Below are 15,740 nucleotides of genomic sequence, written 5' to 3' on the forward strand. Positions count from 1 at the left end.
ATATTCATTACATCAAAATAAGAAAAGGAAGGATAAAATCACTTCACATTATTTCCTTTTTTTTGACTTTTCCCTATAGGTTGTGGCAGCAACAATGATTAGGATCAATTCCTCATGTCTATGAACATGAACATTAGTGTACCTTAAGAGCCACTTCGAATGCTCTTTGGATAGATATTTTATGGCACTCATCCACTCTTGTATTTCCTCCATAGCCACATGTATGCACCCACTAGGGTTTTGAAGTTCTGATTCTCTGCTTTGGTGATCAAAAGACTTCTCTGCTAAACTATCCAAATAATTGGAGAAATTATTTTGCATGACAACAACTCCAACTATCCCTTTCCCTTTTCCACTAGCTTGGGAATGTGTATGCAAACTTCTTCATAACTCATAGTCTCTATCCCGATCTTTCTTAATACCTCCATTTCCTTTAACCCTTTTTCTACAACTATGATCATTTCAAATTTGAATTGCATATTTTATAGCCATTCAAATAAGGGTTCATCTCCATTACGTAGAATATTTTCCTCTATAGATTCCTTAGCCTTCATGTGGATGATAATTTTGGTAAGGAAATGAAATCTTTGCTCTTAGCTTTCTCTACTGCTAGGGTAGTTCAGTTAGCTAAGATGTTATCCTTCTCTATTTTGAGCCTCTGTATTGCATTACTGATTTGATCTATGATCACAAGTCCCCTAAACTTTAGTTTTCCACTCCACTCTCTAGCAATTTATTTGAAGTTCTTGTCTTCCTATAATTGGGAGATGATAGCTTGAATGCTAGTGGTCATAGGATCACTAGTAGTTGACATTCCTGAAATGCTTGCTAATGGGGTGATCAATTGGTCAATAAAGCAATTAAGTTCATGAATCTCTACCTTCATTCTAACTTTAGTTTGATTAAGAATTTTTATTTTTCCTTCTATCACATCATTTTTTGACTTCCATAGGCCCACATTAGTGTCATGTCTAACTTTACTCAATGCTGATCCAGAATGGATAGCTAGAGATAAATTTTCTTTTTTGGGGACTCTTTCTTTCCTCTTCCACTTTCTATCCAAGGTGTCCTCCAACCATGATTCTATGCCAATCACCATGGATGTAGTCCTAAGCATGTCTACATTGAACATCTTCCTTTTGACTTGATTCAATATCTTTGTAGCTAAAGAGAAAGGGTTCTTTGGGACTAGGAAATGAGTTTTAAAGCTTCGGAGCCTTTATTTATTTCTGTAGTCTTCTTTGTAGTTTCACTAAACTTCATAGACTCACTTTCACTACTTCCACCATCTGCAAGTCTACCACTTGTGCTTAGGGACTACTTGGTAGGAGTAGTGCAACATTCATACATTGTATTATACTACTATGGAGTGAGACAGAAACTGTGACTTTTTTGTCTTTCAATTCCTTTATCTTCTTCTTCTCAACTTCTATATTTCTTCCAATTATTGGTAGAGAACTATCTTGGAAAGTTTTGGAAAGAGGAATGTTCTTGATGGGAGGTTGGTTACCTCCACCTGATGGTTGTGTGGGCCCTTGAGTAATAGATAAGGTTGTACATGATGCACCATCTTAAGAAGAAGAAGTCCCTGCTACATTTGGGGAAGCTTGAGAAAACATGCCTTTGCTCTGACTTCTCCAAGTTTTAGTCCATTCAACCCATTTTTTGGCCCTCTTGTAGATTCAAGCCATCATTACATCAACCTCCTACTTGTTGTCTTTATAAGGCTTTAAGCTTGTGGGAGTGCTTTTGAGCTTAGTTAGGTAAGTGTTCCTATACATATTTTTGGCCGTAGTTTTCCACTCCTACATCAATGTTAATTTTTTATATCTATACCTAAACAACTATCAATCTAGTGAAGGCTTGATCATGACTCTTGAACTTATCCTTGTAGTTGGCCTAGTAGTCTTCAATGGTGGTATTGTTGGCATTATATTTGTCATTAGTGACAACACTTACTCAATTCTAAATGCTTACCAAGCATCCAGTGGTTACCTTGTAAGCTTAGCAATTATAGAGTTTACACAAAACATTCCTAAAGCTATCGAGTAAATACAGGCAACGTAAAGACCAACAGTGTCTACCGTGCTTCACAGTGTCTATCAAGTAGCAAGTTTGTGTCATCAAGATTCAAAGAAAACCAAGCAATGGAAGAAATAATGTTTACCAAGTAAACCAAGGTAAACTCAGTGTGTAGTATTTACTGAGTGACACTACATCTATCGAGTCACCAATGGTTACTAAGTTTAGAACTACATCGAGTGATTAGTATGGACCGAGCCTTCACTTCTACCAAGTGCCATGTATCAAAAGGTCACTGAGTCAATTCAGTAAACAAATGAAGCAGCAATCGATCCCCAAATGCACTGAAGACACAAACTCAAATCATGAAAGTGAAGTCACTCAAGGAGTGGGTGACTCTATCCCCTCAAACTAAATTCTTAAGAATGTATTGGAACTGTACTTAGCAAGAAAATCATAAGCAGTTCCACGAGATATGAAGAATGCAAATGATCCAATCAATATTCTAGATACACCATGATCATAGAAAGGTTATCATTCACCAAGTTGCATTAGACTCTACCGAGTAAAGTAGTTAAAGACTTTACTGAGCAAGGTCAGGAGTAAAAGGAGTTTGGTTCATCTACCAAGTTGATACTCTTGTTGAGTTAGGTTAGTGGATGACAGTCTATCATGCACTACGACACTATGGTACTTAGCATTAATGGCAATTTTTTAATCAAAATAGGCAAAACTTAACTTCAATTTTCATCGTATCCTTAGAGCAAAGAGTTCTCCAGGTGCATCTCAAGTGATTCCAAGAAATTCTGAGCAAATTTGTAGTAAGGGAATTTATTCAAAGATTTCCAGCACTTACCGAGCAGTAATGGCATCTAAAAGCACCAGTAGCAGTAAGGCAAAAAGAGGATTAGAGATCTTGGTCAAAGGTGTAGAATGGAAAGCACCAAATTTCAAGTTAGTTCTTGTAGTGGCAGAGGCACTCAACCATAATGGTGCACAATCACAAATTCCATGAAAGGTACTTTTGATTAACAATATCTGCACTCATTTTAAATGTTCAATTCAAGAGATAGGAACCCTAGAAATAGATAGTGCTTTACAAGAAATGTGTGTTGATGGCTCACTGAAACCTGAGCACAAGCATTTGGAAACAAAAGGGTTGACACACATATCCCACATGCCAACAAGCTTTCAGATAAAATGGATCAAGTATATTCTCAGCCATGTTCAAAATGGTTAACTATGGTTGGAACAGCTCGTATTGATCACCAAAAATATGAATCACAAGATTACTAGACTTCCCATTCTAAGAAAAGCTAAAACCACCAAAACCCTAGGTCAAGATGAACTCCAAAAGAAAACTCTAACTGAGTAGGACAATAGAGGCTTGAAAATTAGCACCGTTGCTGATGTAGAGCTGAGGTTTAGAATTCATGTTATTGCTCACAAGATTTATAGTCCTAGTCATTTGAACAACATGTGATGTGAGGCAGTAGACTTAGCATTCAAAATTGTGAAGAAAAATTTGGAATTTGACCTGTCAGAACTACTACTAAGGCAAATGAGAAAGAATATGGATAGCATTAGGTCATCAAAGAACAATCCCTATAAATTCAATTCTTTGTTAACATGTCTCTTCTTTTATGTGCAAAAATTCTTTCCATCCAAAGGTTCTATCATATGGAGAAAAGATGTTCCCATTTTGTATCAAATAAATGAGTTTATAGCAGAAATGGGTGTAAACTTTGATAATATAATGGATAATTATTTTGAAGATTTCAAAGAAAGAATGAACAAAAGGTTTATGATTCATCCTAAACTTGTTGAGGATTATAAATATGATGTATGTTTCATGGTAGACTATAATAGAGTATACATTCAGGCAGTCAGGCCCTGAGTTGCATGGATGAAACCTCTCCCCTATGAGCTCAATATTGATGAAACCAGGGACATCATTGAAGCACTAGTAAATGAGCCTATAGATCCCAAGCAACCAATCTTTGGTACTTATGATGAGGCAAAAGCTAGAATTATATTAGAAATTAAGCTACCTCAAGCAATCATCAAAGTTAAGAGAAAGATTTCTATGATGAAAATAGTCACTAGTCCCTTAATGCTTACTGAGGGAAAAGGAGAGGACAAAGAAGAGGATCAAGAACAAGAACAAGAAGAGAAAGAATTAGAGAAAGAGGTTGAGCTAGCAAAGAAGAAAGGGAAGGTTAGTATTAGTAAACCTCCAAAGGCCTCCATAGTTGTTTTCACTAGGAGAGGAAAAGGAAAAAATAAAGGTGAAGTAGTATTTACCAAGCCCCAACTTTCCTTCCAAGAAAGACTAAAAAAAATGGAAGAAGGAGTTGGCATCACAAACTTCAAAGCTTTAAAATTTGAAACTAGAACTGATGTAGAGAAGATGTAGATTGAGGAGCTGGAACTCACCAAAATGAGAAAGTGGAAGTATTCCCCAGACCATATTGCTCCTCAGATCTCAAAAGAATTATTAGTAAGATTGCAACCAAGATGGGAATCAGCCACTCAGATAGAAAAAGACATCTATGAACAATCCTTGAAGAATCTATTATCAAATCTTACTAAGGCAAAAGTAAAGACAGCCATGAAGAATATTGAAGGTAAAATGAAGATTAGATTTCACACATTTTTTATTCCGATTAAGGACATTGAGCATGTTGTAGGAGATTCAACAAACATGTGGAAGAATATCTATCATCTGCACAAGCCTAGTGATGATCTAGTTGTGATCAAGGATGATGATGATGATAGTGATGATGAAGAAGATGATAGCACTCCATGTGCTACTATTGATATTGAAGATTATTAGGCACTAAGGGATGATGATGAAGAGAAAGGGGAAGAAGTTGAAAAGGAAGACAAGGAGGAAGTAGATGAAGAAGAAGACCCAATGAAGATTGTAGTAGAAGCCATTGCTTCCCTTCCTCACTCTCCACCTAAGCTAGCAACATCGTCAGGATTGGAGACAACTTCAGCAGGATTGATTGCATCTACACCAGAAATATCATCTGCTCCTGCCACCCCTCAGCTCCAAGCATCTTCTATGGAAGTATTAGCTACTTCATCCACCAAGCTACAACCCTCTTCATCAACACCCGAGCAATTAATTGCAGCATTATCAACTGTGCTAACTTATTCTACTCCATGTATAGTAAGTTCAGGAACACATTCTACAATTTTGTCTACAATAGCTCTAACTGCACCAATCTTTGTTAGTACTTAAATTATAAATATTATAGCCTATACATTACCCATTGGTACATCATTTTTAGGAAGCACATCAATTTTGGATACAGTTGGTATTTCTCTCAGTGTTCCTCCAATTCAAGCCTTTTCTGCTAGTCCATCTATATCAACTATTGTTTTTGTTTCTAATCCAAGGAAGTAAGCACTGACGTAAAACCTAAGACTCCTCTAAAAATTCTTCTTACTGGTAAGGTAATTGATGAAGATTTAGACTTGGATAAAGAAATTATTATTCCCAAGATAGATTTGGACACTGCCTCAGCCAACAAAATGAGAATGGCCAGTCAGCTTTTAGAGCAAAAGGTAAGGCAAAAGCAGCAAAGAGAAGAGAGAGACAGAGAATACACAATAATAGAAAATGCCAAAAATATAATTACTAAAGGTATTGGTGTTGATGTTGATCCATCTCAACACATTTTGTTACAATTAGAAGAAGCTATAAATAAGTTCAATGAGGACACCTCTGGGATAGAGAAGCTCATTGAAAAGGCTAAGAAGAAATTTGACAATAAGGTGCTTGAGCACATTGCTCAGCACATTGCAATAAAGCAAGTAGAATTATCCACAATTTTGAGCAACCTTGAGCAATCTTTTACATATGTAACATTACTTTTTGGCAAGCTCTGTGATGTTACTGAGTACACCAAGGATATTAAAGAAAAATTAAATAAGATACATGTGGAAATGAAGGCTAGTGCTCAAAAGTTATAGCTTGACCATAGCTCAAGCTCTTCACATCACATGAAGGTGAAATTTTTGTAAAAACAAGTAGGTAGAGTTACTTATAGAAGAAGCCAAGATTAGATCTACATCGATTGACATCCAGAATATGATCCTTCCAGTCATCGACAAAATGCAAAAACATATTGCCTATTCCAAAACATTGATTCATGACAACAATTTTTCTATAGCAGATCATATGATTGAACTTTCTACAGAAGTTCAAGTGGCTCTCTCCATGTACAAAATTTTGCAAGATAATTGGGATAAGACATTGTCTCTTATTCTCAAGGTACACTCTAAATTTCTCTCTCATTTTGGTGTCTCTATTTAATTTACTACATATACTCTTTGGCATTATTGTCAAAAAGGGGGAGTATGAGATGAACAAGGGAAGAAAATAGGGGGAGTAAAGAGACTGGAAGAGAACATGGGGAGTAAAGAGACTTGTGGAGAAATCATGAAGAAAATAAATTGATATATGTATAGATAAAATTTTTGTACCATATGTATGGGGGAGATATGTAAGATATGTATATTTACAAAGATCAGTTTTGATAAATCAAAATCAGAATGTTAGTTAACATAAGTTTTGGTTCATAAGTGTTTTATTCACTAATGCCAAAGGGGGATATTTTTGGCTTTATATTTGTCATTAGTGACAACACTTACTCAATTCTAAATGCTTACCAAGCATCCAGTAGTTACCTTGTAAGCTTAGCAATTATACAGTTTACACCAAGCATTCCTAAAGCTACCGAGTAAATACAAGCAATGTGAAGACCAGAAGTGTCTACCAAGTTTCTCAGTGTCTACTATGCTTCACAGTGTCTACCAAGAAACAAGTTTGTGTCATGAAGATTCAGAGCAAATTGAGCGATGGAAGAAATAATGTTTACCAAGTAAAGAAAAGTAAACTCAATGTGTAGTATCTATCGAGTGACACTACATCTACCGAGTCACCAATAGTTATCGAGTTTAGAACTGCATTGAGTGATTAGTATGGATCAAGCCTTCAATTCTACCAAGTGCATGATGATGTCAAGTAATGTAGTGAATGCCGTATATTAGAAGGTCACTAAGTCAGTTTAGTAAACCTGAGTTATTTACTATTGGGCCGACTTTGTAATATATTTGTTCACTTGTTTTTTGGCCAACCTTGCAATTTTGTAAATTTGAAAGGTATATATGTAAGATGTATTATAAGATATCAAATATCAAGGAACAATGAAGTAATGTGAAATAATTTTGAAGAGTATCTACATGAAGGGTTTTCAACAGCAATTCAAGGAATATAACAAGGTTAATATAGAGGTAGAAATTTTATATTCATCACATAAGGTAATCAATGCAAAAAGGATCTTATCAAGAATTAGTTGTAAGCAGATCCACTACTTCATCTTAACAGGTAGACTTAACAATCTTTGTACAAATCTCTTAACCAAGTGCATACTTCATTGTGTGTTTGTAAATCCTCTAACAAGGTGGACCTAGTAGTTCTTTCTGCTCCTAATAGGGTAGATCACTAGAAGTGGTCAATATAAGCCTTAACAGGCCAACTTTATGCTGTAGTATTGAAGTTTTGTGGGTATCATCCCCACCCTAGTTTTACTTTCTATTTGAAAGGTTTCTGGGTCACAAAAATATTGTATTCTCTTGTGCAATGAATGTTTCATGTTTCAAAACTAATGAATATAGTAGCATAGATGTATGTGTGGTAAATATAAATGAAAGTTTTAAAGTCACTGATTCACCCCTCCCCTCTTAGTACCTTGTCATATCTTGCATATTTTCAATAGAGGAAGTCCCTGCTACATTTGGGGAAGCCTGAGAAAACATGCCTTTGTTCCGACTTCTCCAAGTTTTGGTCCATTCAACCCATTTTTTGGCCCTCTTGTAGATTCAAGCCATCATTACATCCAACTCCTGCTTGTTGTCTTTATAAGGCTTTCAGCTTGTGGGAGTGCTTCTAAGCTTAGTTAGGTAAGTGTTGCTATACATATTTTTGGCCGTAGTTTTCCACTCCTACATCAATGTTAATTTTTTATATCTTTACCTAATCAACTATTAATCTAGTGAAGGCTTAATCATGACTCTTGAACTCATCCTTGTAGTTTTCCTAGTAGTCTTCAATAGTGGTGATATGTTTTATCATACTTCCTACTTGCAAAACACCCCTATCATATCCATTTGGGTTGAACTTGGGCCTCAAGACTTTGTACATGTCTAGCTTAAATATCTTCTCAAATACCTTTAACATGTTCTTAGCATCAGAGTGGGTGTCATAGCTGAAATCCCCCACCTTCATGGGAAATTTATACCCTTTCTTCTTTAATCTCCTACTCAATATGTTCATTTGAAGGTATTGCCACAAAACCTTAATCAACATGACCATGCGACTGGGATACCTTGGTAGATTCAAGGGGAATCCATCGAAGGTTGCAAGATGCAAATAAGAGAAAGATAAGAATTGCAAATAAGAGAAAGATAAGAATTGAATAAAATAACTTCCAAATTGGCTAATAGTAGCCATGGCTTTAAGAGTAAATCCCCTCTTTGGACATCCCTGCAGCTCCCTATAAATCTTCATAGTAAATGCATCATTTAATTTCATATACTATACATAGCTATTATGTAACTATAAGACTTCATATCATTAGGAAAAATCTCTAGTCTTGGAAGGCTTGACCATAGTTACAATGAGGCCAACATATAAATCAGGAAAGAAGACATGTCGAATGTATTATAAAATTTGGCTACTCAGAGAGCATTAGACAAAATTTCATTTATCTCTTGAGCCCAATCAATGTATTGACTATTAGAGAAAATGACTTGTACTAAGAAGAAATACTGCTCAACAAAATTTAAATCTTCTACCTCACCTTTCAATCTACGTAGGAGAACCAAAATATCAATAATATCTAATTTGAGGTGGTCCCAAACAAGGTTTGAGGAACTTTACTCTTAGCACCCCATGGTTTTTGGAACCATGTTTGCATGATTTCTTTCCTCCAGATCATCTTCTTTGTGGAGAACTTAGAAACAACTCCCCCAAAGGTCAAGTATAGGAATTATTCCCATTCTATCATGTTGATGCAATTTACTACACTTTGACTATCAATTGAAATTAAGACTATGTCATTAGGCAACACAATCTACCTTGTCTCTAGGTTGTAATGATGTATGTACTTGTAAATCAGCTTTGGGGCTTGAACTACAATAAAAAAATCAACAGTCTCAACTAACCTACATCCTTAGAGTTTCTCGGTGATGGGGTGAATCTGTTAAGACTTTACTCTCTTTTAAAATTCCTACATATTGTAGAATATAAGAGAAATGCTTGTGAAATTATGCAATTGGGATTTGATTCTAGTCAATCCGTCAAAACCCATGAACTTGGTTGCCATGATTTTGAGAACAAGACTTGAATACAAGAGATGAAAGGAATAACAAATGCAACAATCACTAGGTTTTCAAAAATCTATGTGCATTTAACAGAATAACAGTTCAAAGGAAAAGTAGTAGTTCATTCAACTATTTATATTAGTGTATATGAGAGCCTTGATTCATCCATTGTTCTTCAAAATTCACACCACATAGATTGAATTTAAGGAAATACCTATTGATTAGTAAATGAAAAAGCTCAATGGACCTTTTAGGGATCTTTTCACTATTCTATTGAACTCAACAATAACTTTCAATAAATATATTTCTCACTTTATCCATTTTTCTTAAGTTTGAGAAAGTTACCATCAGGGTACCTTGTGGGAGAATATTTTCCAATTAAGATCCTAACTATCATTTCTTTTCCATAATGGTTTGATTCACTTTCTTAGCATTATGACATGTTTTAAATACAACTTGTGAATCAAGCTTGATCATTAACTTTATTTTTCTTTGAAATTTGGAAAACTGACCTCATGGGTTGAAAACCCACCTAGGAGAAGATAGTTTCTATTTCTCTGCTAATGTTTTCTTTTAGTTTAATTTTGGACAATCACCCTTCTTGAAGTCAAAAATACCTAAATGAGGTGTGAAGACCTTTTTGAGGACCAATTAACATCCCTTTTCATTCCAAACTCCCTTTCCAAAAAACTAACTTCATGGGTTGAAAGCCCGCTAAGGAGAAGTTAGATATGAGTTTTCCATCGAGAATGATTAAGGGGGTCATAATGAATACGAACCTAATTTTAGAGTCATAATCATAAATGAAAATATTGATTGACTACAAAATGCTTTGTTACTTGCATGTTTTTTATATGCAAGCATCATTTAGTGCCTTTCATGAGAAATCATCCTCATGGTTAAGAAACCCACCGAGGAGAAGATGATTTCCAAATTTCTGCCAGCATCAATTTTTCAAACAGTTCTACACCATAAATGGATATAGAATGTAGTTGATCTTTGAATGAGTAAAATGAATCTCTATTGGACTAGGTACTAACCTACTCACAAGATCAGTCAAAAAAATGAAAACCCACTTGACTATGAATGAGGAGAAGGAGAAAAGGGAAAATCTAATAGAGATTTTCCTAATCTAAAGGTACTTAGGCCTAGACTCAAATGATATTGAAACTATGCCTTTTTTAGTTACACCCTAGAACTTACTTTTTCCAATCAGTTAGAAAACAAAAAGTTGGGAAACAATTGGCTCTGTCTAGGGACTTGGGCAATGTCCAAGAAAGGAATCCAAGATCTCTAGTTTTGCAAAATTAAAAGGTGGCTACAAAACAAAAGTAAAACAAGAAAAGAAAGGGAAACCTAATTAACTAGGAAGAAAAAAAAGGGAACTAAACATAATTATAGTAAAATATAGGGGTTACCTATTTTCAATTTGCAATTTGATAGAGCTTCAAATCCTAACCATTGTAGGTCAACTGTAGTACTTCACCATCTAGATATGCTAATTTGAATTAGTTATTTTCAAAAGCATGACGAGTATTGAATGGGCCTTTCCATAGAGTATCAAATTTCTTGTACATGCCCCTTGGTGCCTTTCACTTATCCCATAGCAGTATAGTATCTCCTACCATAAACTTTTGTGGCCTTGCCTTTTTGTCGAACAAGTTCTTTACAGGCATCCAATCTTGTGTAATGTGATCCACAATTTCTTCTCTTTTTTCTTTTAGATTTCTTAGGTACATGATCCTCTTCTCCAATCCATCTTTATAGATTTCATCTTCAATAACCATCCTTATCTTGCTCGTAGTTAATTCTAGGCATAAAGGGAGACTAGCTTCTATTCCATAGACTAGTTCAAAAGGGGAGATACCAATCACCCTTTTTGGGGTCACTCTATCTACCTAAAGTGCCTCATGAATATTTTTGTGCCAATTTTTCGTATTGTTTGACACCAATTTCTTAGTGATGTTTATCAAGTTTTTGTTGCTAGATTTTGCTTGACCATTCCCTTGTGGAAAAGAGTCAAATGAGTGACTGATTGTTATGCCACACTCAAAACAAAACTTGGTAATTTCAACTAAAGAGAAGTATGCTACATTATCCATTACTAGTTTGATGGGTACACTAAATCTAACCAGTATATTCTCCTTGATGAGCTTGTAAACTACTTTAGAAGTAGTTTTTTTGGTTGCTTTTTCCTCCACCCATTTGGTTAAGCAGTCAGTTGTAGTAATAACATATGTATGACCAACACTAGATGTTGGACTAATAGGGCCAACAAAATTGAGACCTCATTGCTGAAAAGGACCTTCAATAATTATGAGTCTAAGAGATAATGTGTCTAACTTAGGTCTACTCCTAAACAATTTATATTTTTTTCATTTCAACACCCAGAAGTAGCCATCCTTAAACATGCTAGGGCAATAATAACATTGTCATAGTATTTTGAAAGTGATGACTAAGGATGAGAAATGTTTGCCACATGGTTCATCATGAAATATTTTCAATAATATTTCTTGTTGTTGTTTATGTATGCACCTAAGAAAAGTACCATCTATAGCTCTTTTGAATAATTTATCATCCTAAATCACATACTTGGTGGCCTTTAGCTTGAGGTCTCTTCTTTGTTTCACTATCATCCCTTCAGGACACTCTCCATATGTCAGGAGATAAGTGATATTCTTGAACCAGGGATCTTGAACACCAACAACTTAAACTAATTGTTTCTCTTCTAGTTCTTCAGTAATTTTGGTTTTTGCAATAGCCTTGCATAGGGCATTACCTCTTACTAGCTTAGTGGGCTTGATTTCAATGTCACATTCCTATGTTTTTGCTACCCATGTTCCTCTGGTATTGCACCCTACATATTTTTGAGTCAACACACTCTTTACAGCTATGTCATGCACATGAACCATAAAATGTGAATGCAAGATATAAAATCTGAAATTTTTTATTGTTGTGACCAAGAAAAAGGCATGCTTTTCAATTTGAGAATATTTTAGCTCTTGAATTTTTAAGGCAATACTCATGAATGTGATATGGGCTTATATTCCTTCCTTTTTATCTTTCATGAGGGTGGCTAACAAGGTGAGTTCACAAGTGTAACAGTAGATCATGAAAGCTAGCTTATAGTCTAGATGAAATAATACAGGAGCATTAGCAATAGTAGTCTTTATACTCTAGAAGGTTGGTTCTCCTGCCTTGTTCAATTTAAAGCCTAAATTTCCTTTCATCATATCCACATTACACTTAGTGGTTTCTACAAAGTTAGGGTGAACCTTCTAAGAAAATTCACTTGTCTAAAGAATAACTTAACTCTTGTTATTCTTACAAGTAAACTTAACCTTCTTTTAATACTATATGACCAAGTAGCTTTCCCTTTATTATGCAAAAAATGAATTTATTAGGATTTAGTGAGATTCCATGTTCTTGACACCTTTCTAACACCTTTTTCAAATCTTTGAGAATACGGTGAGGTCATCCAAGTATATAACAATAATTCAATCTTTTAAGTTAGTAAAAGATTTATTCATACACCTTTGGAACATGGCACCAACTTCGATGAAGTTGAAGGGCATTCTGTGATATTTGAACATACCCCGAGGGGTGGTGAAAGCCATCTTGTGTTGAACTTTCTCGTCCACTTCTACCTGATTGTATCCTGAGAATCTGTCAAGTATAGACATCAATTAAGCTCCAGCCACTATTTGTAGTAGATAATCCATGTTAGGGAGAGCATAGTTATCCTTCAAAGATGCCCAATTTATATTTCTAAAATCTATATAGATCTTATTTCTCCATTATTCTTTCTAATTGGTACTATATTCACTACCCATGTAGAGTGATGAATTGTTTAAATGATTCTTTTCTTTAGCATCTTGTCGACTTCCCAAAATATAGCATCTTCTACTTTTGGATTATAATTTCTCTACTTCTACCAGAAAGCAGTTGCATCAGGTTTTAAGGGAATTTGATGTTTCATTTTCTCACTTTCATAGGTTTTCAAATCTTTGTAACTCCAAATAAAAACATCTTGATATTCTATGAAAAGTTTTTTGGCATCTTCCTTCTCCTCAAATGAGCAACACTTTCCAATATTGATCATTTTATGACTTTTTATGTCTCCAATGTTCACTCCTTTGTACTCACTAGTAGTATGCCCTTTTTCTATCCTCTTTTTCTTTATGTAGGTATCATGCCTATTAAACAACTCACTCAATGATACAAAGTACGAGGGAATGATATTACTTTGTAGTTGAACTTCATCAATTTGATCTTCTTTTTTTATTGTAGTGAAGGTCTTCTTGATTGATTTCACTTGGATGATCCTTACGAGTGGCTTTGGCATTTTCTAAAAATAGCTATAGACCCTTTTCATCTTTGAACACTTGTTAGGCTTTTATATTATTAGGAATAGAAGATCTATATGCAATTTCCACCTCTTACTTTTTGTCCTTAAATTATGGGTGAGGGAGCAACAAAGAAGTAGATATACCAGTGAATCACCTTTAGAATTCATCTCCCTTAGCACTAATTAAATTGTGAATGCATTTAGCCCTTCTATTTCATCCCAAACCTATTTCTTTAATTTTCCAATTTATGATTCTTCATAGAGTAGTATCCTTTGATTTGTTGCACAGTGAGTTCTGCATCACCTCGAGCTCTCAATATATTTATACATCTTTCCTTTGCAACTATTATCCTGAATAACAGAGCTTCATATTTTTCTATGTTATTTGTATTCCTAGATTCTAGTTTGAAAGCCATGGGTTCAAGTTCTCCTTTAGGATATATTAACACTACACTTGTACTAGTCCTAGATGAGGAACAACTTTCATTGAACTCCAATGTCCATATGGATGATGATTCTTCCTGCTCACTAAGGATTTGATTTCTTGGGGTTTTGATCTCTTGATTATTTAAAGCACCTTGAATAAACAACATGTAGTTGCCAAATTCTATTTCTTGGTAGAGAATTTGGGCTTTGTGATCATCTAACTTCAAAATTGTAAATTTAGCTTTCTCTTCAGGTTCCGACTTAACCCTCTTTCATCTTATGGGTATGACTACTTGAGATCAATCTAATTTTATTTCTCCTACCAAATCTCTACAAAAAAATTATACTTAAGAGCAGGCCATAGCTCACCAAGATATCCACAACTAGGATAGTTAACAATAGTTTCTTTTTCAAATGAGAGGCCAATGCTACTTGAGTGTCTTTAATTTGTCTAAGAAGTGGGACTTGTTTGGCATTCATATAACAAAATCCACCATGAAATTTGGTGAGGGTGAGGCCTAGAGCTTTAGCTATGGGATAAGGCATCACATTGTCTAATGTAGTTGAATAAATTATATAATTACTTAATTTACACCTATTGATGTTTAGTGATATGTAGAATGGATCAATGCTTTATCTAAGAAAGTTCACTACAATAGTGGATTCTTCTTGATCAAAAAGGTTAGATGTTAAAGGTACATCTTCATTAGTGGTAACCTTATGAAAAAAATTCAAGTCATTTTCTTTATAGGGATCCACTAATCTATGTAACTCAAAGGTATGATATTTTAGGTAATCTATGGGAGATATTTGGATCCTAGAATCTTTTAAAAAATGGATGAAATCAAAAGGATTCTTTTCCTTACCTAGTTGAGATATTGTGGTTCCTTGATCAATGGGACTAGTAGCTAAAGAAGGGATGCTATCACTTCCTAGAATATGACTAGAAGATTGGTTCTTATTTTTTGGCTCTTGGTTAATATTGTATATGAAGTTCCATCAATAGTTGCATAGCATTTTCCTTGTTTCTCAGAGTCTAACTCATACTCTAAAAATAAATTTCTAGAGTCACTATTTGAGTACAAATCTAACTCAGAACTAGGGGTTGCAATAGTCAACTCACTAGTGGATAACAATTGCATCATACATGCTATTTGAAGATAAATTTTATCTTTGTCATTTTTTGTTAGATAAAAAACACACATATTCCATTTTTTAGGTGTCACTTCGATTGCCAACCTCTATTGTGGACCTTTAAGATGTGGAAACTTTCCATTGATATTCCTTCTAGATGGAGTTTGGTAATTCCACTGGTAGGAGTGACTAAATCTAGATAGTTGCCTCTTCATAAAAACTAGCTTGTTTGAAACTTTTGTATCATCTCATCTGATGAAGTGGTCTTACTGGAACTTCCTTTCGTTTAAAGTTCTCATTTCCATTTTCTAGCAAAGATCAAGTTGTCTTCAAATTCAACTTCTTTCTTTTGTACATCTACCAAGTCCATGGAATGGGATCTCCTTAGATGATAGTTAATATTGAGTGGCAT

This window comes from Cupressus sempervirens, chromosome 8 (assembly GCF_028749045.1).
Source record: "Cupressus sempervirens isolate cs-2001-9-10 chromosome 8, ASM2874904v1, whole genome shotgun sequence".
NCBI lineage: Eukaryota > Viridiplantae > Streptophyta > Pinopsida > Cupressales > Cupressaceae > Cupressus > Cupressus sempervirens.